Source organism: Mauremys mutica, chromosome 13 (assembly GCF_020497125.1).
Source record: "Mauremys mutica isolate MM-2020 ecotype Southern chromosome 13, ASM2049712v1, whole genome shotgun sequence".
Classification (NCBI taxonomy): Eukaryota; Metazoa; Chordata; order Testudines; family Geoemydidae; genus Mauremys; species Mauremys mutica.
In genome coordinates this window covers 10032020-10059661 of record NC_059084.1, presented here as the reverse complement: position 1 = coordinate 10059661, position 27642 = coordinate 10032020, and the positions used below count along the sequence as shown (strand labels likewise).

Below are 27642 nucleotides of genomic sequence, written 5' to 3'. Positions count from 1 at the left end.
TAGGCATTGCAGTGCTGAGCGTTTAGGTGCCTAAAAGTTAGGCACCACAAAAAAATCACAGGAACACAACTCCAAGCCACAAAGCCTGAGTTAGGCACTGCCCCCCCGCAGCTCCCATTGGCCGTGGTTCCCGGCCAATGGGAGTGCAGAGCCAGTGCTCGGGGCGGGTGGCCCCCTGCCTTGGAGCCGGATCTGCTGGCCGCTTCTGCGGCCCAGCGCGGTGCCAGGAGAGGTAGGGACTAGCCTGCCTGAGAACCTCAGCACCACCGACTGGACTTTTAACAGCCCGGTCGGTGGTGCTGACCAGAGGCACCAGGGTCCCTTTTCAACCAGGCGTTCCAGTCGAAAACTAGACGCCTGGCCAACCTAGATGAGCACTTAAATCCAGGCAGCAAAGAAGCACCTGGTTCTGCTTGGGATCCATAAACCGGACAGAAAACAGGCATTTTCCCACCTAAGTTGCTTGCAAGTCCTGAAACAAAATTGATGGTGGAGATGGTGGGTAGAGGAAGAGAAAGCTCGCCTTTATAATCTTTAGCCTAGTGGATGGGATACTCACCGAAGGTGTGGGAGACTCGTCCCCCGCCCCGGTTCAAATTCCAGAGAAGGGATTTGAATGGGGATCAGCCACCTCAGGTGACTGTCCGGGCCACTGGGCTATGGAGTCAGTCTAATTTTATAACTGGTCTAATTTAATATTTAATTATTCAATTGTTTAATTAAAGTGGAACAACTTTAATAGGAGAGACTGAGGGGGCCCCACATCAGAATACTTCATAACCCCTGGCTGCTTTGTGTGAACTCCCCTCAGGGGCCTGATCTGGTAGGCGTGCTCAGAGACCCCTGACCAAATCAGGCCCCAGCACTTGACTTAGGGGGCTGAACGCTCATCTTTCCTGGTTTGTGAATTGCTCTGGGGCTTAGGCAGGAGCTGGGCACCTTGCATGAGGCAGCAGTGTGCATACTCAAGCAGGAGATAGGTGCCTAGAGTGAGGCTGCAATATACATGCCGAGAAGAAAAAATCTTAGGCACCAGCTGAGATTAGGCACCTCCAAGGTTAGGTGGCAGCCAAGCAGGAGTTCTGTGGATTGCAGAGGTGCCTAAAAACTGGACTAGGCACCTGAGTACTTTTGTGTCTCACACGCTATGTGCCTGAAAGACAGGCACGCACAGAAGCATGCATGCACTTTGAAAATCTGGCCCCATGTCTATCATGGTATTAGAACAGGTGTTTTGGATATGAGTGAAGCATGAAGAACCTGCAGTACTGAACTGAAACCAAATAACTAGCTTAATTGTGACCTCCTGTGCATATGAATAATGGGAACTCAGGGACCTGCTTCATTTTTAATTCCATTTAAAAATTATCACTGTTTGAAACCATAAGTCTGTATGCTTCTGAGTAGAGAGGGAATAAGAGCCTAGCATAAAAGCTTAGACCCATCCCTTTAGCCTGAGCTACTGTAGCTTGTCCGCATTGTAGAATGTTTTCTGGATGGTTTTTATCCTGGTTTCCAAAGATGAAAACACTCTGCCACAACTCAGCTGAAGCTGGTTGGGTACTAGCTTAACTTTTCAAAGCAGCTGCATTCTTTCCTTAGCAGGCTAGGATCCTGGTCCCACAGAAGTCAATAGGAATTTTGCAAGAAAGACCCCTTGCCCCAAAAAAGTTATAAAAATACTTTCAACCCTGTAACCTACATGAGATAGAACGGAAAGAGAGGCAAGAGGAAGGTATACAGACATATGTGTGTCTCATGGTTGAAGCAAATCCCCACCCCAGACCCTTTCACACTGTTCACCAACAGAATACAGGCCATTTAAAAAAAAACCAAAACACTCCAGACCTTTGTAACTGGATCAATACACTGACCTCCTTCAACTCTGTGCATCAGTTTCCTCTGCCTCACAGAATACAGCCCTATATCAAGGGACTAGGCTTCTCACTCTAGCCAAGACCCTGTGTGACCCTGGATATGTCATTTCACCAGCCTGTTCCTCAGTTAATACACCTTCAAATCAAGTATAAGAATACTGACCTACCTCACAGCAAAGTCTGCAGCACACCTTGCAATCCTTAACTGAAGGGCAGAATATTTGTGACAGGGCAGCTAACCTCATCCCAGCATCAAGTTACAGGGATTCCTTAATGTCCCTCAATGGTCCACAGTCTTCTGCTGGCAATTATGTAGTTTATTGGGGGTTTTCAGGCAATTTGTGTACTGTGATTTGAGCCTCCAGCCAAAGCAAGCTCCTCTCCTTCCAGAGTAACAAACAGTCTCAGCAACAGACATTTTGCTCTTATCAAGCTGAACAGTTCAACAGTCATTTCCCCATGGTCCACACAAGTCTCCCTTCTTGCAGGGGAGCAATAGCAGGCTGCCCCCAGTTCTCTCTGGAAGACACAGCCTAGGGCTCCTAAGCAAGTGTAAGCAGTGGGGTGCACCATTAGTGTGTGCCATTGCATGTAGCCTCAGGCTCTTCCTTTCTCTTGCTCCTGTAACCAGCCTCCTCTGAGGCTTCCTCCAAGCTACTTCCTTGGGACTCTAATTACCTCTCTCACAAAAACCACACCCATACTGATAGCTGGCACTTCTTTTATAGCCTAAGTCCCTACTCCCAAGAGGCCTTGCTGTAGCTACAATCACATGATCCCACAAGGAAACTACAAATCCCAGAATGCTTGTTCTTAAAGAGCTAGTACTTGGAGCATGGGTGGGCTTGGCTGGATCCTTTGACAATGTTTTTCTGATTCCTGACTATGGACAGGCATAAAACCCAACACTGTAGTAAATAGTTCAGTGGTTTGGGGTTGCTTCAGTAGACAGTAGAGACCAAATTAGTTGAACTGCTTCAATAGACTGGTAATCAGTAGAATAGGACAGTTCTTGAGAATAGGAGACTGAGACAGCGGAAGTCTGAATAATTGGGAATGTATTTCTCGTCTCTGTTCATTGTTTAAATTAATACACACATAAGGTGTGTTCTCCCTCGTGTAATGTTATTGTTTTCATTGCTTTGGGAAATTCTCTGAAGATGATGTTTCCTTTAAATGTACATTTTAAGCCAAGTGCTGCTCTCCGTTGCAGTGGTATAGCGTATTGCCAACCCCATGTTTTCAAAAATTATGAGGCCGGTCCCCAAAAAATCATCAGACTAGCTTAAAAATCATGGGATTTTAGAAATAAATACATCTGAAGTTCTTTTTATTTGCCTTCCGGGTTTTGAGCCTTTATGCTTCACATTCTCAAGCCTTCTGTACAATAATAAAGGCTTTTTATTAATAATAATTACAGGTAATAATAAAAAAGACTTTTTGTTTTAACTGAAAGTTATGTAATAACAGGATTCCAGCAGCTGAGTCTTTTTTTTTAAAAAGCCAGATATCATGATACTCACAATAAAATCATGAGAGTTAGCAACACTGGTAAAGATCCAGAGAAACTTTGTTGTCTAAATTGGAGCTACTCTTGAATTATACTAACATATAATTGAGAACAGAATAGCACCTACTTCTCTGTTTCTCTCTCTAAAATATTCTGGAATAGCATCAGGGTAAAGACAAAGCCAAAACATATTAATATTGTTTGAGGTCAAGATTTTCAAACGGAGGTGCCCAAAGTTCCTAAATCCCTATGTTCAAATCTAACTAGGGGTGGCCTTGTGCCACACATGTTGACTGTGTTTTGGAGTAGAGCAGGCATATCACTTGCTCAGAGATAGGATAATATGTCATGCAAGGTGACTTTCATAACTGCTTAAAATGTCTCTAAACTGACATCTAGGAGACTGAAAATACAGCCATAGAAAGAAAACAACCTGTCAGAGTATCAGCTGACCCTGGATGTTCCCTCTCATTTATTACAGACCTGAAGGACTTCTGGAACACCAGCAAGCTACGCATGACTAAGCAGGCAGGAATGAGATAGTCTAACAGATGTACTGAGCCGCACTCGCTGGAATCTGGTAGACATGAGACTGGTGTTATCTAATACATATCCCTCTATCTTCTTATATGGCCCATCACCATGGCATCGGGGCACCTCCCAAGTGCATAAAAATACAAAAAACAAATTCTTCCTGTCTTCCTTCCCAGCCTGTTGGAGAAAAAGCTTGATGTATTCATAGGCTTTTTGTTTCTTGACACGTGTGCATGTTTGTGCGCACACACACAAAGAAACTGAGGAACGTGAATGTGAGGAAATGAGTTTCACATTGTGTTATGAAAGTGGGCCTGTAACAGGCGGGTCCGGGGCTCAACCCTCTCCGGGGAGGAGGGGAGCCACACCGGCCCGCTACAGGGCCATTCCGTGGTCACCCTTACATCGTGCAGCCTGGAGCTGTACAGCTTAGGTTCAGCTCCTGCAAACCTTGTCTTCAGTGTTCTTGAACCTCTCCCATTTGGTGAATAGCTTTATGTTCCAGTGGAAAGTAGTTGTTATTGAATGTCTTGGTCACAGAGCGGAGATGATCTCTCAGGTAGCTACAGTCAAAATACCATCACTCTCTACCCAGCCCCATCATGCCCTCTAGGCCAGGACCTGTGATTACAGCCATTCCTGTAATCCTGTACATTATGCAGAGAAGCCCCTCCTCCCCCTTATGACAATGGGTTTCTGCAGTGGTATGGAGGGGTCGCAGAGTGAAGCAGAATCTGTCCCTTTGTGACTTTCTAATTTGTTTGTATTTGTAACTTCCAAGTGACATTTCCCTTAGTAAATAAAACAAAGAATCAAATAACCAGACCATGACACACAGCTGGGTTTGAGCGATGAGAGCCCGATCTAGGTTGCTGTGGGAATTACATGGTTTTATTGTGAATCAGATGTTTCAGTGACTTACACATTTTTTTAAAAAACATGATCTACAAGAAACTTCCATCAGGAATACATGTGCCATATGAATTACACAGGTGAAATAGCCAAACTGCACATGAAACACATGGTCAATGTGTACACTCATTGACTTTCAGCCCATGTCAATTGAATATAGCATCATACCTCAGGTGACTGGTGTCCTATTTAAACTGATGTGTGGTGTGATATAAATTGTTCATCTTAGGCTAGTGTCCACATCACATAAAATATAATCATAGCTACTACCAATTCATACCCCTTGGGAACCTCTGCGGGAAGACCAAAGACTGAAAGGGCCCTCGGAGACTGAATAACAGTTACCACTAAGCATGGTCGCTTTAGATCAGGATCAAGGACCAGTGACAAGCAGCATGGGGAAGCTTGCACTGCAGCATCATTAGTGGAGGAAGGTGGTGTCCATTTCTGTAGCTGAATGAACACCAGCGTTATCAATGCTGCCCAGCTGGCGTTTTTTATTATCACTTGTTGGTTTTAAAGGGAAGCTATAAAAAAGGGGAGGGGGGAAATTGGGTGAACCTATAATTCCCCCCAACTCAAGTTGCGTTCCATATCCCCACAAACAAATTTGTGGCAGAAGAAACAAGGGTCATTCAGAAACAGAAATGGACACCCGCTTCTTCCACTAATAATGCAGCAGTGCAAGCTTGTCAGAGGTCCTTGACCCTGACCTAAAATGACCCTGATTAGTGGTGACAGTGTTATTCAGTATCCACGGTCCCATTCAGTCTTCAGTCTTCCTGCAGACGTTCCTAAGAGGTGTGAAATTGATAGACCAAGATGAACAATGTATATCACACAGGACATCAGACAGTAACTCCTCTCAATCCCCATCAGTTTAAATAGGACATCAGTGATTAGGGTACTAGCATAGAATTTGGGAGACCTGCACAGAAGTTGACTTCTTGCAATCTGTAATCTCTTTTTTCCTTAGTGCCCTATAAGGTTCCCTTAGGATTTGTTTATTCTTCAGCTGCTTATTTCTTCTTGAATGAGAACAATGTGGAATCCCTCATAAACTTGTTCGTTTGCAGCATTTCCTAAGACTTAGCAACACCTTTTCCCATTTTCCTGCTGAGAATCACTGCCAGAAGCACACTTTCTTGTGCTGTGAATCACCTGGCATTGCTGCATGTTTAGGACTATCCATTTATTGAGATAATTTGCTACTGAAATAAACACATTTATTTTAGTCCCACAGAATAATATAGTAATTCAAAAGGCAATTCAAATAGGCAAATATCAGGCTTACGTTTTTTATTTTTTCAATCCATCCTATTGTAAACCGCTTTAAACAAAAGGAAAGATCACCAGAAGAAGAGCTTTTCCATAGAGACAGGCCCTGCTATTAATAAAATTACGAGATGGTTTCAGCACATGAAAAGAATGAGAAATTACATCTATTTTCGTCTCCCTTGAATATTCCATATTACTTTATTGTCAAGGGGATAGAGCCTGCCTTCAGAATTACATGTAATATTGAATTGTTAGGGAGAACTCTTTCTTTCTTCCTTCTCTTCTGTGTGAGAAAGCAAGTATCATACACAAAACTATATGAAATGATCTAAAATAAATGTTGTTTTCAAACAGTCTGGACGTACTTGTCAGTTCCTCTCTGGTACTTTGGAGCAAGCTCTGTTTAGTTGTGACAGATTTATATAGATCACATGGGATGCTTGAGGGTGGTTGGGAGGCATTTGGGTTATCCAGTGCAGTCAACTGGAAACACTGGGCCAAATTTTGACATCAGGTACAAAGGTGAAACCCCAATAGACCTCCTCATTATATGGCAATAACAGAGAACAGAGCAGAATTTGACCAATTGCATTTCCCTTGAACCACCGGGTCTTGATCTTATCAGTCTAATATTTAACTGCACTCTGGGTTCAGGAGAAGGAAAAGGGATGCCTCAAGCTTCCCTGCATTTTCCAATTAAACTTTGTTATCCTCTTATGTAAAACACTAAGAGGATCTTCCAAGTAGCAAAGAGCTTTATATGCTGCTTCACTTAAAAGCAGAGATGTAAAACACGGTTTTGTTCTGTGGTCACAGCCAATTCAGTCATTTATTGCAATGAATGGGCAATGTCAAGGCAGCATATGGTATTTTTAACTCTGCTTCATTACCCAATGTGGTAAACCAATTCTGAATGCTTGTAATATCTAAATGCTTTCTTTAAAGAAAGGACTTTCCTGCATAGTCTTGATTAAAGTCAGGCTTTCACGGCCCAGAGGCTCAACAAGCACTTCTGAGCAGACAGAAGACTGGGTAGGAGCTGGATATCTGCAATGAGTGAAGTATGGGAGGTAGCAAAGGCTGTAATAGGAGTGAAAACCTGCATACTTACATAGGAGAAGGATGGACTCATGGGTAGGGCACTAGCCTGGACTTGGGAGGCTCTGGATTCAGTTTTTTGCTTTACTATAGATCGGGGTAGGCAACTTATGGCACGCGTGCCAAAGGCGGCACATGAGCTGATTTTCAGTGGTACTCACACTGCCCAGGTCCTGGTCACCGGTCTGGGGGGCTCTGCATTTTAATTTAATTTTAAATGAAGCTTCTTAAACATTTTAAAAACCTTATTTACTTACTTATAACAATAGTTTAGTTATATATTTTAGACTTATAGAAAGAGACCTTCTAAAAACGTTAAAATGTATTACTGGAATGCGAAACCTTAAATTAGAGTGACTAAATGAAGACTCGGCACACCACTTCTGAAAGGTTGCTGACCGCTGCTATAGACCTTCTGTGTGACCGTATCTACATGCACTTAGGCAGAAACTTCATGCTAGAAGGAGGTAAGCTTGAGATGACAAGAAAAATCTAGTTTCCGTAACCTGTGATTAATACAGAACAATGTGAGACATGGCAATGCATGCCTGTAGGTACAGCGTAGCCATCGGACAAATGTGAGTGATATTTGATATCTTTTCCCTGGTTATGTCTCACTCCATTTTTTTATTCCTATATTTGCCATATGTATCTATTTGACCTGGCTGTAAACTCAGCTTATCTCACGTTTGACTACGCCAACCTTGTTTTTATTCCTACCATTGTTGCATGAAACCCTTGACCTGGATTCATACTTTCTTCAGTCTAGACTTAAACTGAGATGCTAGGGGCTTGGTTTGTAGTGAACAAAGCCAGGACACTGAGAACGAAGGATGGGACTCTGCCCTGAACCGGCCCTACCATCCCACATACTGTACTGTAGGCAGCTCCAAACAGCAGGTGATTTTACATACCGTTTATGCTGCAATAACAAGTCACTGAGGTTGAGTTAGGGACAGCATTTAAACCTTAACTTGAAATACCATCTATTAACCTCAGGCATAGTCTTGCAAGGCACTAAAGGCTTCATAATTTGAGGTCACTCACAAGCACCTCACAAGATCAGGCCCAAATGATGCCTAAGACAAATAAGCACATATGCCATGATACGTAAAATCACTACAGTTCTGAAGTCTCTACAAATGCCTAGATGCAATGGAATGAAGCTAAGGACGCAGTGGCAGTATAAATCCTGACTATTTTAGCTTTAGTGACTTTAATAAGTAATCAGTTGTTACCTGTCCAATATCATTTTAATAGCACACCCTCTCTTAGTTCTCATTTCAGGTTACTGGTACTGCGTAGCTTCTTACTGTTTTATGCTATATGCACCATCATTGGAAGGATGGGGGAAGGGTTAGTAGCTTTTTCTGTATGTACAGAACATTCATAGTGTTCTTCATTAGAAAGCATCTATTATGGATATTGAGGGGGTCTTTTGTTTCCAGCCCTTAATGACTCATGCAAAGAGCAAGAGCGCAGCTTAAATCTGACAGTCGAAAGGAAAATGAGAGCGAGAGAGAAAGGGAGGGGAAAAACAGTTTTTCTGCTTCATATTCTTTTTAAAGAACTTAAAATTACATCCTTTGAGTCAGACATGCTCAAAGTATTGCACACCCATTTCCCTCCCTGCCGTGCTCCCGCCCCTGCCCAGCCCCCTTACATGAGACGCTGAGAGACTTCTCAATGGAGTCATGGTAGGACTAAAATGGACAAGAATCTACTTGTCTTCACATCTGTTTGATAAAACACCTTCCTATTGGGATAGAAATTCAATGTGTGTTCTCTGGCCTCTTAAAATGTAAGTTTTCTCTGAGGCCTGGTCTACACTACGGGGGGGGGGGGGGGGATCGAACTAAGGTACGCGACTTCAGCTACGCAAATAGCGTAGCTGAAGTCGAACTACCTTAGTTCGAATTTCCTACCTGTCCAGACGCCGCGGGATCGAACTCCGCGGCTCCCCCCTCGACTCCGCCACCGCCGTTCGCGGTGGTGGAGTTCCGGAGTCGACGGGAGCGCGTTCGGAGTTCGAACTATCGCGTCAGTTCGAACTCCGAGAAGTCGAACTCTCCACGTCGACCCGGCGGGTAAGTATGGACCTACCCTAAGATCTAGTCATCTCTTTTGCAGTCAAAGAAAAACCCCAAGAGAAGTTAAAAACAGAAACAGCCCCAATATTCCTGCTGATGAAAGTGAAATGCCATAGAAAAAAATTATTAGATGCTTCCTTCCCCAAACTTGACCTTTTGGATGAAAACCATGAGCTATTTGGAACTAGCGAACCAACTGTCCTGGATGGGGAGTGTTTGCTTTTTTAACACCTTTGAGTTTCTTCTCACCTAACACAGACAGTCAGCTGTCACTAATGTTAATGGAAATTATATATGCATAGAAAACATAATAGAATCCTTTTCTTAACATGTTGAAAGGACATATTGTTCTTTTTTTTTTTTGGTCTTTCAAGCCTTTTGTATAGCTACTATCACCGCAAACTGCAAACACATAGAATAGGACCTTCAATATTGCTGAAGCTCCCTGAATTTTACATACTATTGCATTATAGATTAAAGCCCACAACTCTGGGACTGACATATTCTTACCAGCTGAGTCATAATATACAAGGCAGGATTTTAATGGGCAAGAGAATTCCAGAACCCCCCAGTGTCTGTACATAGTGTGTTTCAGATGCAACAAGGGCCCGATTCTCCCAAATGCTTTATACTGCCCCCGCCCCCACCACCACAAAGCTGCCTTAAAGCTGCTGGATGATTCCTGCAGCAACTGGAAATCCTTGGATGGTACAGAGCTGCCAGAGCATCTCCTACACCATCCATAGGCTGATCTGTGGGTGCTAGAGCGGCTCATTGGGGCACTAGGCAGCTGGTGTAAATTACAGCAACCTCCAGATTGCCCCTGGACTGCCATCAGAACAGCCCCTCAGCTTCAGCTCAGCATATGGGCCTGAGAATATAGGTCTGACCCGCGGCACTCTGCTTTCGTTTTTTTTTTCTCCACTGGCAACCCCCCCCGCTACATGTGTCCCGATATTTTCTTCCTCTCATCTGGTCACCCTAGAATCAGGTCTAAGTTTGGTTTTTGGTTTTTTTTGCTAAATTACCTATGTGCATTGACCATAATCTAGGAAAAGGGCCAGTTTAATGTTATTGCACGGGTCAATACAATTGACTCAATCCAGTATGAGTCAATCCAATACAACTATTGTGTTCCCTGCGAGCCCACCCTGAATGGTGTAATTATGGAAAAATGGATCCGTTAAATATTACAGAGGGAAGTGTGAGGTACATGCAGACATTAACAGAAGAATGCATTGTGTGCATTCATTGGGGAGAATAACATTAGAATACTTTTTATGAGCTGGTATTATGTAAGCAGTGGGGCTTCTTGCAGTGGTGGGGGTGAACCTCTGAGGTTGCCTTCAGGGAGTCTCGCAGATGGAGCGGCAATTTGTTCCTTCTCACTGCTTCTATGCTGGATGTTGTTGACTTGTGCTCTCAGTGCTGCCAATTGCGTTAGCAGCCAGACATGATAGGGAGGAAGCATGTTAGGCGGGACAGGAGATCTTCTGTAGCAAGAGATTTTTACATGTAAAAGTCAATCAACTTCCATGAAAGTACCTGACCAGATTACTACTTCAATAGTGTGTGTAGGTGCTGTATTTAGAGAAGTATTTTGTCTGGGATTTTTTTTTACTTTTGCACTTTCTTGCTGAATTCTTTTCTTTTTATTATTGTGCTTTACTTTTTGTCTGGAACTATTTGAGCTGCACTTTGTTGCTTGCCTTTTGTTTTTCAGCTGTAATCCTAATTGAATTAACCTTTAGTGCTGCTGGTAATTAGCAGGCATTTGGAATATAAAGGAAGACATTTCTCAGCATTAATAATTTCCATTTTAATTCAGCTCTGGGGATACTGTACATACTTTGAATACTTTTATTTGCTATTTCCTTTTATCTTTGGCAACCCTGTACTTGTACTTTAGTTTAAGGCCAAATTTCCAAAAGAGATGGCAGCGCATGCCCAGGTATCCACCATAGTCATACAAGTCCATCTCTGTGTACACATTGCCCAGTTAGTCTAATCAAATCACTGTCTGCACACACAACTGCAGAGTTTCCCAGGGGTAACAGGTGCATGTGAATTTTTGCAGGTGCACCCATTCACTGCACTATCCCTTGAAAATCCAATCCCCATAGTTTTTTGGGGGGAAACGGAGTGTCTAGATAGAAATAGTATAAACAAACTTTTCAAACACTTTAGCTACACAATTGTATGTTCAAAAAACGTTTGCAATTTTATTCGTAATTTCCAGTGTAAACCCTGTGATGGAATGCACACATTTTTCATGCAAATTGTGCATGCTTTATATTTGCAATCATGATAATTGTCTGTGCAAATTAGGTACACAATTGGGCATGCATTTTGCACCTAAACTATTGGATAGGTCCTAGGATACTAAAATTTCCACAGTCATGGAGGGCTGCACAACCAAACTTCAAACAATAATTCAGATGTAAAAAGATGTCTAAAAATGATATACTAATTAATACTTTGCAATTCTATAACACCTTCTTGCAAAGGATCTCAAAACACTGTATGAACATCAGTAATTTAAAACTTAAAGCACCTCTGTGAGGTAGGCTAAGTGTTATCAACAATTCAAATTAGGATATAAACCACCTGTAGGTTCAAGTGAGATGCCCAATATCAGACTAAGTCGATACCAGCCCAGAGATAAAATATGGATTTCTCAATCATATAATTTGACAATGCTTTCTCCCCTTCCCCTCCCCCACCCCCAACTCAGGATTAGAACCCACAGGTCCCAAAGATGTTATTGCTCACGATGAGGGCAAAAATTCAGAAGACCTCTAAAAACAGGCTCACTCCTGAACACTGAGATTTGCCAATATAAATAGATGCATCCACAAATAATATAGGCATCTTATTGGAGCCCAGATTAGGGTGACCAGATGTCCCGATTTTATAGGGACAGTCCCGATTTTTGGGTCTTTTTCTTTTATAGGCTCCTATTACCCCCCACCCCCTGTCCCGATTTTTCACACTTGCTGTCTGGTCACCCTAGCCCAGATCAACATTTGGCTTTGAGAGAGAGAGTGCACATTTGTGTGTGTGTGTGTGTGTGTTGTATTGCAATCTTATACATTTACAATTATTAAAATAAAATAATTTTGAAAAGGGACACATTAAAAATTAAATTTAACTCCCTGCTTGAGGTTTCAACTTATAGCATTTTTAAAATAAATGGTTCATTTAAAGACCTCTAAAAATATGCTTATGTCAGGATAAGCTTAAGATATAGAAATAGCAGAGGACACTGAGACAAGAACATATCAATTTCTATGAAATTTTAATGTGTATGTAGAGTTGAATGAGGGGGTTTTAAAAATTGAATTAGGATGCAATGCTTTGTAGCACCAGGCTAATAAATTAGTAATACTGCATCCCCAGTGGTCTGTCTGCTTGGCTCAGGGCCCACTCAGTGGAAATTAATGTTTCTATTACTTGTAATCATCATTCGAGGGAAATACCTGCATTTCAGATTTGTTTTCTCAGGCATCTGTATTGCTAATAGGCATGCAAAATAGCTTGTTAGGACACACAGAGCTGACTTTATTATTACAAGATGCTGGAAAGATACATCTAGTGTTTTGGAAGTGAGAAGTCATTGTTAGAGGCAGGTGAATCTGCAAAATTCAACCTAATTTTGGTTGGGGAGGGGTGGAGAGGGTTGATTTTAATATGGACTCCCCTTCCCTCCACCAGAGTTCAACCTTTGAAATAGATTTTACTTGAACAAAATTTACAAATGGAGTCATTTCTCTTATGGGATTATCATTTAAAGAACATTATTATTTAATATGCAGCCTTTCATGTTGTTCATTACTCCATTTGAATCCTGAAATGGAACACAAAATGCGCTGCTATGCTTTGTTTTAAAACACTGCAAGACCCCAGCATAAAATCCTATATGTCTGGTTAGCTTTATCAAAGTATATTGTTTCTTCCATATTTCCTTTGATGTGCAGCTTCCTTAAGGCTTTTGAAAATAATTATACTTCTTCAAAGCCCTTTGGAAAAAAATCAGCTGCGAAGTACCCATGAAGTGGTCTGCTTTCATGAGCATGAGCCAGCCGCTGCGCCTGTCCCATGGAGTGCTTTATGGGTTTCTGATGGAAGGAGATCACGATTTATTTCCATTTGTCTCCTCTCCCGTTTTCCATAATGTCACTGAGGACTGCATGTATTTATTACTGTTTCTGTATTTGCTCCCAAATCAATGCACAGCTGGTATTCTCATCGCTGTCATTTTATTATTATTATAATTACTCATTGTTTCTTAAGTGTTGACTGTGTGCTTATATCAGTGCAAAAACATAACCAAAGTCATTATCCCTGCTCTATGGATATTCTTAATTGGCACACAAGGACAGTCACAGAAATGTCCTCAAAATGCTCTAGCTGATTTAACTTAAGAATCTATTTATGGTAGTTCTAAAAGGTAATTCTAAATGTTCTGTTATATACACCTTAAAAATACATCCGATGTATCTGTATTTTCCACGGCATGCATCCGATGAAGTGAGCTGTAGCCCACGAAAGCTTATGCTCAAATAAACGTTAGTCTCTAAGGTGCCACAAGTACTCCTGTTCTTTTTGCGGATACAGACTAACACGGCTGCTACTCTGAAACCTGTTCTCCTATGTTAATTTAACTCAGATTACATTCATCTAGTACAGCCATCTATCTTGTTACCTGTATGATTCTCAGCACAGGGCAGTGTCTGAGGGTCTGAGATTGCAACACGTAAGTGAATAGGAGTTTTGCCATTGACTTAAATGGGAGAAAGATTGAGTCCTGAGACCCCTAGGTACCTTCCTCCTGAGGTAGGCTTTGCTGGCTGGGGTAGCTTTTATTTTACAACTGTAAGCTACCTGGGGCAGCTCCGGTATTTTTCTTATACATTTGTACAATGCCTAACACCATGTGGCTGAGGCCCTGAGTGCTAATAGCGCATAACAGTAGCAACCACAGTTTAAATACTAGCACTGTTTACTGACACATGGGGAGCCATAAATTCAGTTCCTAGTACTGGCCTTTCACACCCCAGAGGGGCAAGTGGTGCAGAGACACCGGGACCAAATTCTACTTTCGTGTCCAGGTGCCCTATTATGCTGCTGCAAAGCAGGCTGTGACATACCAACAATGGGGTTTGTTTTCATGGGTTTCTCTGTGTTTCTGATGGAAGACAATCAAGATTTACTGCCAGGTTTAGCATCTATGTGCTGTGGTAGAACCCTCCCTGACGGTTACATACGTTTATTACTGTCTCGAATGTAAGTGACAGCACAATTTGGCTGAGAGCATTCAGGGAAGGTGACCAAATAGCAAGTGTGAAAAAACTGGACAGGGCGGAGGGGGTAATAGGAGCCCATATAAAAAGCAGCCCCAAATATCAGGACATCTGGTCACCCTACATTCAGGTCCCAGGTGGGGTCAATAGAACATTTTGCATTACTCTTAGTGACCCCCGCTGAGACATTAAGGACTGATACAGAGGCTCTCTGAAGGGAGCGTCAGTTACCCTCACTTACCCTTGAGGATGGTAGGGAAGATTTAAGACCTCCATGGTGGCACCAAGTTGAAGCATGGATAAATTTACTAAGGGGTCTTCTTGGTTTGTCTAAGAAACAGAGGACTCGCGGTAGGAAAAAAAAAGAGACAAGGTGTAGCAGGGTAGGGGTAAAACCCCCTTTAAAGCCCTGCCAAACTGCTGGCTGCAGCCTGCGCTCTGGCCAGGAGGCCAGGTGTAGAGATGCAGGTACTCAGCAGGGAGCCCAGCTGCAAGCCCTAATGAAGGCTGGCTCAGAGGAACATACCGAGCTAAGTAGTGACAGCTGGGCTGGAGCAGGAGCGGGTTATAAAAGCCCTGGGCAAACCTCAGTGAGGAGGCTAGTTTGGGAGGAGACAGGAGGGCAGTATCTCTGTCTCCTTGCCAACAAGGAAGCCTCAAGGGCCAGGAGACCCCGGGGAGGGTCTGTGGGGCACTAACTGTTGGGGGAGCTGGGAACTGCACGAGTACTGTAAATAAAGACACTGCGGTGATCCAACAAAAGAAATGAACAATCTTTATTATACCAGCCTAAACACAGGAGGCAGGCAAAAAAGTGGGAGAGCCTGCACGGTACCCTGTGACACAAGGTTACAATTCCCATGTAAGAAAGCCTCAACTATATGCAAACAAGGGCTGGTAAATGTTACAAAAAGCCACTGTACTGAAGTTGCTCCAACACAGGCTCATCAAGAGAAGCTGCATACTGATGATCCCACACCATTACAGCCAATGAACTCTGTGGGCCATGTGCCATCTGGGTACACGGTTGGAGCCTTCACAAAAGCAGAGAGCTCGTCGTTAGTCTCATTCCCTTAGTGGACAGGAAAGGAGATGATGTTTGTGCCAGGGAGCAGAGAGCTCCCCAGAGGCACTTTGCTTTGTTTCTGTATTTAACTCTCCTTCCATAAATTCGTCTGCTTGGTTGTGCAGCAAAATTGAAATTTGTTTATGTTCATTCCAAAAAGCGACGAAAACCATTTAAAATTACACAAAGGAGATCGAACTGAAAGCTTTCATTGGTTAGACATGCTGTCTCCTCCTTGGAGTTTCATGTGCTATAAGTACAGTAGTGACACTGGTGACTGGTCGAAACTCACCAGTTGCTTTCGCTAACAGAATAAGTATTTGCAGTTATAACCACCTCACCCTGAATACTGTAGGTTCTATTTCCCATTGCAAACATAGGGGGACACAAGGGAATGTCACCAATATTTGGACTCTTTATTTAAGGTTAGTTAACTGGCACCTTGTTTTGGCTATGACTATAGACTTATGTCATACACATCAGCATTTGTAATACTGTCAACATAACAATTTACAATCAAGTGGTTAAGTGACTGTTACTGTTTTTACTTGGTCACAAACATCTACAGAATAAAGGATGCTGGTTTTGGCCAGTTCCTAACCAACATCCTACATTGGATTTAGAACTATTCATTACAGGATTCTTGAAATATGATGTGATCTTTGCAGCAGCTCACATACTACTAGGCATCAAACACATAACTTAACTAGCCCCAAAAGAGGATTTCTCCTAAAAAAATAATGTGAATATTAAATGTTTTTTTAAAATTCCATTTATTTTAAATGTAATCTTTTAAAAATACAGAGAACCACAGTAATAGTCACTGATGAGTTTGCTGATTTGCCTTAAATTGTTGATAATTGTTGAACAAAACAATTGTTGAAGCGAGAAATTAATAACAACTAAGGCCCTGACCCTGCAACAAACTCCTTAGGGGAAGACTCCAAATAAGAGTCAATAAAAGGGGTTTTGTTTGGGTGCAGAATCAAAGCCAAAAAGAGAAGATGCTAAATGCATTTTGTCAGACTCCTCCTTACTCCCCCACCCCCATTCCACAAAATCAGCAATACTTAATACAAGGCATTACATTGGCTTGTAAATAAAGTGCTAAATGGCAATCTATTCCATCACCATGCATTGACAAGTAATTCATTTCCAGTTAGATGATCTGGAATGGCAACATTTAGAAGCCAATAATATTTTAGCCAACTTAACTATGGGAAGTCCTAAGGAGTCGTTAATGGCATTTTGAATGACCCTTTCAGTAGACTTGCTACATGCTATTCTCATGTGGCCTTCAAATTGTGCTAGAGAACTAGAGACAGATGAAGGGCCCTTATTCTGGAAAGCATCCCTATTCAGCAAGAGGGCTTAAGCAGGTCTTGGGGACTTAAGCATATATTTAAAAGTTAAATATGGGTTTAAGTGCTTTTCTAAATTGAGGCCTATGTGAAGAAAGGCATTCAGTAAGGAAAATCTGCCTGTAACACGCAGCAATTGCGCTTCCTTTTCTAAAATATTGCATCATCATTCCCTGCTGATGTTAAAACTCGTCTGTTATCCATCATGCGGCTGGTACAGATTCCCCCCAGCACAACAAAATGACAATGTTCAAAATACTGGCCCCCAAAAAGCTCTGTAATTTAAAGGTTTTTCCTCTTCTGCTTGATAAATCGCTGTTATTTTCTGCTAGTTAAATAAGGGTAATTCAAGATATACTCTTTTTTCTAGCTGAGCAAAAACGATAGGGATTCTACGTTTATTTTTTGGGAAAAGGTTCTCTCTTTCTCCCCCTCCCCCACCATGATGATAATCTTTTTTTCCTTGGCTTTCAGAAAAGAAACAAACCATTCAGTGTCAGGTTAGAGAATCACGGAGACTCAGCTGCCAACAGAGCAGTAATCATGCTGGCCTAGAACGAGACTGCTTATATGCATTTCCAGATGGAGTTATGGTAGTGTGTGCCGCATCTAAGGGAAGCATTGGTTAAATACAGTGTTTGACATCCAGGGATGAAAACTCTTTCCTGGGGCTGGCACTGGAGAAGTGGAATTGAGTACAGACCATCCCAGTAAAATTTCCCTTGATAGACAGAATCAGTCTGTATTACTGTCTCTTTCCCTGCTTCCTAGTCTGTTCAGGTAAGAGCTGTTCAGAGGCTGGAAAATTAGCCACCAGCTCTTCATCTTTTTCAACATCTTTCTCAAGAGCAGTTACTTTCTTGGCAGTTCTCTCTGCTTGGCTGATGGGTGACATGGAAGCTAATGATTACGGAACTTTGCCATTCTCCTCCATCATTTCCTTGTAAGGCGAGTAGCATTTTATCTCCACTGCAGGACCAGGATTATAGCTATGTAGTTGTTTCATCCCACTAATCGTAAAAGAAGCGCAAGCACTCTCTTGTGTAGCGGTTGTGCAACCTGCATGAGAAACATTTTATATAGCTTAATATTTTGTGAATATTTTCTGTTTTCATTCTTTGTGTTTGAGGGGTCCCTACCATTCCCATAAGAAACATCGTGTGCATTTTTGATTAAAAAGCAATCATTAGCACAATAAACTGATATGCACTTGCAAGTTGTTCTAACCTCAGTCATCAGTGGCTGAAATGTTCAAAAGCACCTTAGGACCTATGAAAAGGTTTCACAGATATGCATGGATGTTGGCAACAACAGCCAAAAGATTGGTCTTGGAATCTCCATTTTCAGAGTACGGGCCACCAGGAATGCTCATTCATATTTGAACACAGTCAGGTCAGTGTTTAAGCTTAGGGATATTACAGTTCAATTAGACTAGTGCTGATCTGAGCCTCAAGATACTGCCAAGCTAAAGAGTAGAAACTGTGAACTTTATCACGAGATGTGACAGCTGAGTATTACCACAGCCCCTTTGGAACTGTGCACTGTCTGAGATACTCTATTCTCTCTCTCTGTCTTTTGGGGGGAGGGGAGGAAAGAGGGGAAAAGGAGAGCTAGAAGGAAAGCAATGGGTCATCATGACTGTTTATTGACCCATTGGGTCTAACAAGCAATGGGTCATCATGACTGTTTATTGAGTCCTGAAGAACATTTCTGAAGATTATTGTAATTGATGTTTCAGAAAATAAACACTCTCAGACTTGAAGTAATAAGGCATCCTTACAGGAAGGATTTCAGCAGGGTTTTCATACAACCAAATGCAGGAGTATCAGAGGCCCACTGTGAAGGGATCAGCCACCATCTAAGCGCTCCTTTGTGGCCTGAGGTCACTGCAGATGGTCTGCCTCAGTTCTCCACGTTTCAGGGCACTCTCAAGGAAGCCCTCTCCTCTTTAGAGCTGGATTTATTTAAATAATAAACTCATTCCCAAAAGCAAGTTCTCAAATCTCCATCAAGTCCATACTCCCTGTCTTTCTTGCTAAGAGCTCCCAGGCCTTCCCTCTCTGGAACTTTTACTCTCATACCTACAGGTCCTCTGCTGGAGTCCACTTGCTCCCAGCAGCCATTCCCTGCCTTGGCAAGCCTCCACTAAACTCCCTCACTCCAACTTCACCCTGGTTCTCTTCCCCCACACCCCCAGCTGCTCTTTACAGGGGAATCAGCACCTCCATCCCCAGCTGGTTCTACTGATTAAACCCCACATCCATCCCAGGTGTGGCAGCCAGGGCTCATTGGAACAGGGCTCACTGGCTCTGGTCCTTGAAGGGGCCCAGTACCTCAGTACACCCACAAAGGGTCACATTCTATTCTAGATTAGATGGGTGCATCCCCACTAGAAGAAGAGTCAAATTGGTCTATTAGATCCATTTTCATGCATCTTTTTCAATCACCGCTCTATTTTATCTTCTGTCTTATGTTTGCACTCAAATATTTCCACTATCTCCAAGGCCTGGTGTCCTCTAAGAAGACATTAGATCTAAAATTTGCACCAAAGATGCTTGATTTATGCCCATTTATGGATATACACTGGCAACAGAGGTAGGAGAGTTGTGGCGCAGGAGAGGCCAGCAGAGTAGAGAATAAGAATGGGTGATTTTGACTTCCATCAGGCAGGCAAATTTTTATAGCAGATGCAGCAATAGCATAATGGTGAAGTGGTGCAGCACAAATAGGGCATTGAGAAAAGAAGGGAATTATGCCGTAAAGTGCATGCGCACAAAATTGCACAGAAGAGAGGTCCTTGGTTATCAGTTTGATTTACAGGTTTGGATTGAATATAAAATTGAGAGCTGACCATATGTCTGGCAGACATTGGTTCCCATTGGCAGAATGAGAAAGGCAACACTAGGCAGATGGGTTTCTGGGTTATGAATTTTGTTCCTTTTTTCAAGGAAAATAAGACAAAAATCATTTTAATAACAACTCCACTCCCAAGTTGCTATTGAGCATGGGACTCTTAGATTAAAGGTCACCCATTTCTTTAATGTGATGTCTCTTCTGTAAGATGCACATGGTATCATGAAGAAACATCTCTGAAGTAGTTTGCAGAGACCCTTTATGAAGGTAACACAGGATATGTATATACTGCAGTTACAATTCCGTGGCTGACCCATGCCAGCTGACTGGGGCTCATGCAGCTCGGGCTGTGGGCTGTTTAATTGCAGGGTAGACATCCGGGTTCAGGCAGGAGGGGAGAGATCCCAGAGCTCAGGCTGCAGCCTCAGCCAGAATGCGTACACCTCAATTAAACAGCCCTGCAGCCTGAGCTCCGCGAGCATGAGGCAGGTGGCACGGGCCAGCCATGGGCATCTAATTGCAGTATAGACATACCCACAGTAAGAAAGGAAAGCTGCTGAGGGGCTGCAGATTCCCTCATGGGGCCATACATACATCATTCCAACAGCATTGGTGCCTGACTGCTGCTGGCTATGCCAGTGCAGCTATTACAATACCCAGTCTCCCATATGTAGCACACCGTTATCTGCTCTACTTTGTTCATCGCTAGGAAGGTCAGTGAACACAGGCTGTTAAACCACTCAGTGTAGGCCCTGGCAGGAAGAAAGCTTCGCTGCCAACACTCTCCCAACCTCTTTATTTATTTATTTTTGTAATAAAAGGTATCCAAATAATTGTTCCTGGTACAAATGATGATAGTGCATTATGGAAATTAGCCCTAACCTCAAGTCCTTAGCCTTGGAGCACCAGGAGGACAGGTTTTTGAGGAGAAGCTGCACACACAGTCTGCAATGCCTGTGTGGCATGGAGTCCTTTTTGGGGAAAACCCATAGGGCAGATGGGAGGAGCTGGTAGTGGTTGTCCCACAGTGTACTCTCCAATCCTCTATTCCACAAGGTGGCTGTGAGGGGAGCAGCAGGCCACACCAGCCTGTTGAGCTATTTGTTTTTTCTCCTGGGAACCACAACTCTGGCTGGCCAGATTCTTGCTGGGTGGTGCAGTACATGTAAATGCTTCACCTGTCATAACAAGGCATTGCACAGGTGGAGATAACTGAATTAGCCTTTATTATATAACAATCCTTCAGTGGTTTCATTTTCTTACTGTCAGTAGGTTTCCTTCTTCTCCAGGTAAAAGAGAGGAAACCACATTTTGGATTCCTTTACACCAGGAGGTAATCAATTATTTTTTGTCAAAAATTTCTTGCTCAAGATATAGCCAGGGTCCAGACTCCAGAGAAAAATGCTAAAAACAATAATGACAATTAATTAAAAAAGATTTCGGGGTCCTTTCAAAAGCATCTGGTGATCCGGGTTTGGCCCACAGTCTGCCTATCGAGTACCCCTGCTTTACGCAAACTTTGTAAAACCTATTTTGTTAATGAACCACTAGTGTCAGACCATGCATTATAAATGATAAGAAGTGTTACCAGGACTTGACACGTTGATCCAAAAGGCATGAAAGTTTCCCGATTAATTTCTTTGCACCTCTGCTTCTATTAAAGTAATGCTGTTAAGTGATATGTCAACTTCCTGGAGGAACATTTTCTGAAAGAAATCACAAGCCTCAAATAAATACAGTATATTTATGTCACAGAGATTTAGCTTGAGTTGCCACTCACATATTCTCTTTTCTTTGATGAGAGTAATCTGTTCCTTCGTTATTTCAGCTAAAGCCGTTTCTGAAATTCAAATACTTTGACGGGAAGCTCAGCATGACAGAATGGAAATAAATTTTCCTGACAAGAGCAGCCCCCTCCCGTCAGCCACAGGTTTTTTCCCCTTCTCCTTCAGTTCAAAAATAAAAATAAGGAGGAAATCCTTAATTTCCTATAGTAAAGATGGGTGGAAATTTTCAAATAGGGATGGGTGGAAAAATTAGATTTTGGTCCAAGGTAGCTTTGGTAGCGCCCCCCTCAGAAGTAGAGCTGGGCAAATAAAAAAGAAAATTGGGTTGTTTGGTGTTTTTTGGTTTCTCTCTCTCTGGGAGTTCAAGGGGGGGGGGGGGGGAAATTCCACAAGAACCAAAACTGAAAATTCCAAAAAAGTTTTTGGGTAAATCTTAAAAGTTGATGAAAACTTCCTTTTGGCTTAAACAAAATGTTTTATTCTACCTGAAACGGTCCATTTCTAGTTCTGGGCAGTTTTAAAATAAAAAGGGAAATGGCTGCGGGAGGAGGAGGAGGAGCTGCTGGTGTCACCTCCCTTATAACTTTCAGCCAGTTGGTTAGGGCATTTACTTGACATATGGCAGACCCAAGTTTAATGGGAGAGATTGAGAGCACCCTGTGCTAGACTACCCCATAGCGCAGTGGGTTAGGACACTCTCCTACTCCATCAGGCAGAGGGGCAATTGAACTTGGGTGTCCGATATCCCAGGTGAGTGGTCTGACAACTGGGCTAAAAGTCAAGGGCAGCCCCTGTCCCAGCCATTTTCAGAAAGGTGCCCCAGGCCCAAGAAACGTTTTTTGGTCAGAATGATTTGGCAAATGATTATCAAATTCGCAAATAGTTTCAGGTCAGCTAAACCCGCGTTTGTTTGGTAAATCAACTATTTGCTGAAAATATTTCACCCAGCTTTACTCAGGAGACCTGGTAACAAGTAGCAAGGCAAGGAGTCCTGGTAACTAGTAGCACTTACCCAGGGCCGGCTCCAGACACCAGCCCAGCAAGCAGGTGCTTGGGGTGGCCAACGGTGAAGGGTGGCACGTCCGGCTCTTTGGCGACAATTCAGCGGCAGGTCCCTCACTCCCTCTTGGAGCAAAGGACCAGCTGCTGAACACTGAAGCGGTGGCGGTAGAGCCATGATCGTGTTTTTTTGTGGTTTTTTTGCTGCTTGGGGTGGCAACTCCTCTTAGAATTGTACCACTTCCAGGCTGCTGTCATATGACTCTTGGACACCCGATTCATGCACCATTCATAGTCAGCTGTGGACATTAACCCTTTACAGGCCCAGTTTGCCCTGAGACGGGGTCCTCCTTAGCATTATTTTTAGTTAGACACTTCAACACTGATAAAGAGGCCCCTACCAGTAACAATGGAAAGTTATGTCTGTATCAGAAGCCTAAAGGTCATTACAATTCTTCCCACAATGTCTTTGGCCAAAGGGTCAGTTCATTTCAGAGGGAACCTCCTCTTCCATTATTAACTCTGTGGCTGAGGTGCAAAGACAGATGCAATGACAATAAAGGAGAGAGGCCCCAGAGCTGCATTACAAACCGATTCATCAGAAAGCAGAGCATGCCTTGCCTCTCAAATTTGCCTGCAGTTTTTGTCTGCTGTGTTATTTTTCCACTGCTTTCAGGTTGCAGATTTTCAGCGTTCCTCTTTCAGTGATGCACCAGAGATTTGTTCAGGCATGACTCTGCTTACCATTAATGGAAGTTACCTAAATGCCCAACAAGTTGATAGGCTCTAGACCCTTTGGCAATTGCATAAACACCACAGGGTGACTTCCCTGTGCCCACTTTGAATATTCACAACTGTACTTCCAAGGGCTCTCACAGCTCCTCTCTGCAGCAAGGCTCGCATCTCAGCTCTGGTTCCCGATGTGCTGAACAGCCATACAGATTCCACACTGTGAATTACAGCAGTTGCTGTAATCAGCAGTCCGGGCATCAAACTATAGTCTCTTTGGCTCAGCAGGAAAAATCCAAAAATGTAAGAGCCAACCTGCAGAACCCAGACACTCTCACAACATAGTTAACACTGGAGACAATAAAATCTGCAGGATGTTTATGTTGAGAAATAGCCAGTCCTCACCCCTCTCTCTCTCTCTCTCGGGGAGGTCCCCCAAGCAGAGCACATGGACATCTCACCAGGAAATCCCACAGGACTGGGGATAGGCAGGAATGAGTTGATTTGCTTCAACCCCAGCCAACAAGATTTTAAATGACAAAGGAATAAGACAAGGGGGGACTATTCTATTGGATCTGAGTTGCAGAGGTGCTAAGCACCTCCAGCTCCAGCTGAAGCCAAGCGGAACTGCAGGTACTCAGCACCTCTGAAATATCAGGCCCCAGCAGTTCTCTCTTAATTCAACTAACATAATTGTTCTGATCTGATCTCTCATTAGAAGCTTTTTCCTTCAAAATGGCTCTCTCCCCTCTTGCCTGGTTTATTCTGCGACACCTTTGGTCACTTCAGAATCCCTTCCATGGCTTTGAGTTGAGATATCCTGGATATCAGACTGCTGCCACTGATGTCTGAACATGTAGGAAGGGCATGCTGATTAACCGAGCCCTAATCTCTACTGTACTTAACTGTCCATTTTTGCACCTTCCTCTGAAGCATTTGGAACAGGCCACTGGCCAGGACAGGATACTGGCCTGAGATGACCATTGGCCCGATCTAGTCTGGAAATGTCTTATTTTCCTTGTGAGCATGCTCACTATCTACCACACCTATAAAGGATAAATGACAGTGCAAGGTGTGCAAGGTGAGATAACCACCAAACAGTCCAAGCAGCAACTGTGTTCATTTTTAACCATTCCTGGTTGCGAGATGTGGTACCTTCATTAACAGAGTTCTGGAAATCAAATCATAACAGCCTTCTCCAGTCCATGTTTCTAGTGCAAGTATATCATATCCAGAATCCAAAAGCTCCACTGTTGGGACCATTACTTTTGGGAGTGGTGTCAAAGGGCCATGTGCTGGCCGCAGAGAAACTGCCAGATGTCTCTAAGTGGAGGGGTGCAGATTTGACTGTCTAGTTGTGACTTGCAGAACAGTAACAACCTGTGTTAAGTCCCTGCTATGGGCTAAGCTTGTGCTTACATGCCCCTGTGTAAAGGTTCTCTCATGTGCTTCCACACTGGAGTGCTCTTCAAGCTGTTCACGGTCGCCTTCCCTGCTTATGAGAATCTGATCTGGCTTCCAGTTGTTTACATTTCCTGTGCATCTTTTACATAATCGTGCAGACCAGCCCCAGGCAATCTGACTAAAAAAAAGAGAAATAACCACATTATATTTAGCATAATTAAAATATTAACTGCAGATCCAAAAATGTGCTGAATGCTTCAGAAAATGGTTGCAGAGTTGGCAAGCCCAGGCAGCTTGCTGGCTGCAGTTCTGGCTGATATTTAGGTGTGTGTGCTACTTCAGTAGTCGCTGCAGCATGTGGGAACTGCTTACATTCTGTGTGATAGTCTTCTTATCTCCCAAATAGCCAACCCACAAAAAAGAAAAAATGATTTGAGTAAAAGTGAAGAGCTCTGAGGGCTTTCACATGGTTCTTATTGCCAGGAAGACCATTCCCTTGATATTTATGACTTCAGGACATCTGTCTTACGTTGGTTCCATTTTAAATTTTTCTCCCTCTCAGTTGGAGAACTGCACACAGTAAGAAAATATTAGGCAATTAAATCAGTTTCCTTAGAACTGTATGTGCCTTGTTACAAATATTTAGATCAATAAAGTTAGAAGACATACCAAAGTCTGCAGTGGAGGATTGGTCTTACCTGCCCTAAAATTAGTCTTCCCTTTCCAGCCTTCATCCTCTGTGTCCATATTTCAGGGAGTTTTAACTTAAATTTAAAGGACTAAATCTTGAGTCTGGCTAAGCAGTGCCCAGTACAGGACCTGAGGGGCTGGAGGCAGATGCTACATTTATACCCCCTGTTCCTGGTGGACAGGCAGGCTCCAGTGTAACCCCAGCATAATTTTGACCAGCCTCAAGGCTGCTCTGAATTATGTCAGCTAGAATGGCCTCCTAGGGGCTGCTACATTTTCACATAAAAGAAAGCAAACAATGGAGTTAACTCTCTGCCCTCCCTGCATTATCAAAGTTTCCTCCAATCCAAAGCAAAGCCAAGCTCACATTACAGACTTCCCTGTCTCAGGTTGTTGTTCTCCTGCTCCTGTTGCTCTTCAGTCCTCATCTCCTGCCCTTTTGTGGGCCAAGCTCTCCAATTCCACCGCACCACTGCTCCTTTGCTTTTCCCGGCAGGGCCGCCCAGAGGGGGGGGCAAGAGGGGCAATTTGCCCCAGGCCCCGCGTCCTGCAGGGGCCCCCACGAGTGTTTTCTGGGGCCCCTGCGGTTCCGGTTGAGCTCCCGCAGGCATGACTGCGGCAGGTCAAGCGGAGCCCGGGACGAGTGGACCTGCCGCAGGCATGACTGCGGAGGGGGTGCTCGTCCCGCGGCTCGGCTGGACCTCCCGCAGGCATGACTGCGGCAGGTCAAGCGGAGCCGCGGGACCACGGCACCCGCCGCAGTCACTCGTCCCGGGCTCCGGTCGACCTGCCGCAGTCATGCCTGCGGGAGCTCAACCGGAGCCAAATGCCGCCCCCCAGGTCTTCGGCGCGCTGGGGTCTAGAGCCGCCCCTGAGCGGGGGCCCCCCGCCGCCGAAGACCCCGGGCCCCCGGAATTCTCTGGGCGGCCCTGTTTCCCGGTGCCAGCTGTTTTCGGACAGCAGCCCTCTATATAACTATGGTCAATAACTTTGCTTTTACTCCCCCCACTAAGCATACTGATTTCTTTTAATTAGTCTTCAAAACTAAAATGGACCAAAACTCACCCCATGTGCAAAGCTAAGAACAAGGCAATAAGACATAGTTATCAAGTTAACTCAATTCAATACCCTTTGGAGACCTCAAGGTTGTAGAGTGGATGCCTCATTACCCCATCCAAGCTTAATGCTTTGTCAAACATAAAACACCTCTTCTTCTCCTTCCTTGCTAGACCCACCTCCTGCTTCTTCATTAGAGAAATATAAGTGGGGTCTGAACACTGGAACTGTTCCTTCTGGCTACCATTACTTAAAACGCCCAAGAGTAACAGGCAAGCGTAAATAGGGATATTGCAATCAACTTTGGAGGAACACTATCAACTGCACAACTGCTCATAGCTACTGGTTCCCCTTTCTGAGAGTCCTTGTAAACTCCTCTGCTGTCGGCTTTGAAGACGATCCCAGGGGAGTAAGTAAACATTGTTAGAGATGCACCGAATTTGGGATGAGGTTTATTTCCTAGGCTTGCCTTGATTTCCTGGTTTCAGACAAAGATGCTACAGCGATGTTATGCTAGAGGTGGTCAATGAAACATGTGGGTGATGTCTAAATCCTGAATGAAATGCAGCGGCATCAGCAACCTGCCAAGACATCCTCTAAAACCAGCTGGCTCATTTAATCTCCACTTACATGCTTGAAAAGCTCCCAGGACAATGGGAATTGCTCAAGCAGTGATGCGTAAGAGTGTAGGCAAGCACAGGGATAGCTTGTTGAAAATTGCCCTGACCCCCACAGTAGCTTCCATCCCACTACTGAGGATCTGATTTGCAGCCTTAGGAATGAGAGGAGCTAATTTTGTAAATGTTCACATTCCCATTACAATGGCTGTCACGAGGAAGGGCTAAATGCCATTTTCTGCTGCATCTGTTATAGCTTTAAAATCATCATAATAGCAGAACCACTGTGTGTCTTTTCTGTTATCACTGCTGGCTCGATAACAAGGAAAAGTTGCAATGCCTCAGTTTCATTTTCATCATACTTCTTATTTTCAAATATATCATTGGGAAAAAAACAGCCCATGAGATTCCAGCATTCTGGTGGCAGTTAAAAGGTTGCCATGCTGCGGTTCCCCTCAGGTGCTACGCCTCATTGCTG

General features: G+C 43.5%; 1 protein-coding gene and 1 long non-coding RNA gene across 10 annotated transcripts in view; one reads left to right on the top strand and one right to left on the bottom strand.

Annotated features, from left to right (window-relative positions):
• PHACTR3 (phosphatase and actin regulator 3) overlaps nt 1-27642 on the top strand; it is a 165121-nt gene that overhangs the window by 53625 nt on the left and 83854 nt on the right. For 3 of the 9 annotated variants that reach the window (XM_044986073.1, XM_044986074.1, XM_044986075.1), the window contains one exon: nt 3869-3967. The exons of the other annotated variants lie outside the window; for them this stretch is intronic. The gene's annotated coding sequence lies outside the window, so the exon portion shown is untranslated. The remainder of the gene's footprint in view (nt 1-3868; nt 3968-27642) is intronic. 9 annotated transcript variants of the gene reach the window in all.
• The window catches only part of LOC123348564, an 82410-nt gene continuing 70190 nt past the window's right edge, over nt 15423-27642 (bottom strand). The window contains exons 4-6 of the long non-coding RNA XR_006573214.1: nt 24817-24975; nt 21471-21588; nt 15423-18088 (exon numbers count right to left, since the gene is read on the bottom strand). This is a non-coding gene — a long non-coding RNA (uncharacterized LOC123348564). The remainder of the gene's footprint in view (nt 18089-21470; nt 21589-24816; nt 24976-27642) is intronic.